This window comes from Lipotes vexillifer, unplaced genomic scaffold (genome assembly GCF_000442215.2).
Source record: "Lipotes vexillifer unplaced genomic scaffold, Lipotes_vexillifer_v1.1 scaffold382, whole genome shotgun sequence".
In the NCBI taxonomy this organism is placed as follows: domain Eukaryota; kingdom Metazoa; phylum Chordata; class Mammalia; order Artiodactyla; family Lipotidae; genus Lipotes; species Lipotes vexillifer.
Window position 1 is genome coordinate 3,115,228 of NW_006780611.1, and position 1,402 is coordinate 3,116,629.

Here is a 1,402-nt window from a genome sequence, read left to right on the forward strand (position 1 = left end):
GGGGGACAGAGGGAGCGGGGAGAGGTCGCACCCGCTAGAATGGACACAGGAAGAAACCCAGGCCATGCAACACAAGAGTCACACGGGCAAATGGTGAACAACGCACATGCCTCCCACAGGCCGGGACATGCGCCAAAACTTAAATGACCGCCACCAGGATGGCCGGGGCCTGCAGGAGGCATCTGGGGGCCTGTCTCTGCAGCTTAGCTCTGTCTCTCAGACCCAGCGGGGCCATGTCCTGCCACCGTAAGAGCAGGAGGTGTGATCGCCCTTTAGGCCAGTGACGAGCTCAGAAGGTACCTCCCGACCCGGCCGGCATGCCGAGCCAACGACGCTGGAGGGAGGCCCCGGGCTTGCCCTGGGAGATGTGGTCATGCTGAAAACACTGTGCAGGGTGCTGACCACGTGGATGAAGCACCTTCGTCCCAGAGTGAGACTGCCTGGGAAATCTCTCAACGCGCCAAATGGGGCCCACGTGCCTGTCACCCTGAGGCCCTCCCTGTGCACCTTCCGCAGTGAGGTGGCACCCTTGTCCTGGCATCCAACACTACCCCCTGCTCTCCACCAGACTTCCCATCTGCTCTGATCCCAGCGCTGCCCTGCAGATGAGAAGGCAGAGGGTCACCCCAGGCCCGTGGGCCTGAGCGGCAGAGGGAGGGCGACGCCCGGGCCCCTGCGTGTCGAGGACACCATCTCCCCTGCCCACCACAGGCCACCGACCACACTGCCTCCGTGGGAGAACCACTGTGTGTCCCGGCTGCTCCCCCTCCAGACAGAGCACGCTCTGCAGGCAAGGACGGGAACACCGCTGGTGCCAAGCGCGTCCGGAATACAGTGGCGCAGGCAGGTGCCCATCACGTGGGCTGGACCAAGTGGGAGGCTGCTGCGATGCACGAGCTGACGCTGGCCTGCCTGGCAGAGAAAATGAGCCTCAATGCAGCTGCTGGGTCGATTCAACAAAAACACTCCAGCCCCTCATTTTCGGAAGCTGTGTTCACATCTCTAAGGCGCAAGGTAAGAAAGAAAGGTGCATACTAACACAGGGCCACTGACAAGACGGCTCTTCAATGCAGAGAGTTAGAACTACACAGAACGGCAGTGTTGCTTTGACTGTGATAAAGATCATTCCAAAGTACTTTAGGTCACACTTCTATACTGAGCAGAAAAGCAACGTCTAATCCGAAGTGTACAAAACATCACATCAGTCAGAAAGAGGACGCTCACTGCAACCAAGCGTGAGCTGTAGGCGCGTGGATGAGCCACATCCCCTCCTCCGTGGCTCAGCTGCCCTTCTGTCCTCTACAGAAGGACGGGGCCCCAAACCCACACGAGGAAGCAGGAGGCAATATTCATCAGTGAGGAGTCTGCACTGACAGAGGGGACCCCATGAACTCTGTCCCTA

The 1,402-nt window shown here is 59.6% G+C and overlaps 1 protein-coding gene across 2 annotated transcripts in view; it reads right to left on the reverse strand.

Annotated features, from left to right (window-relative positions):
• TBC1D22A (TBC1 domain family member 22A) overlaps positions 1 to 1,402 on the reverse strand; it is a 324,171-nt gene that overhangs the window by 165,611 nt on the left and 157,158 nt on the right. The gene's annotated exons all lie outside the window — the stretch shown is intronic.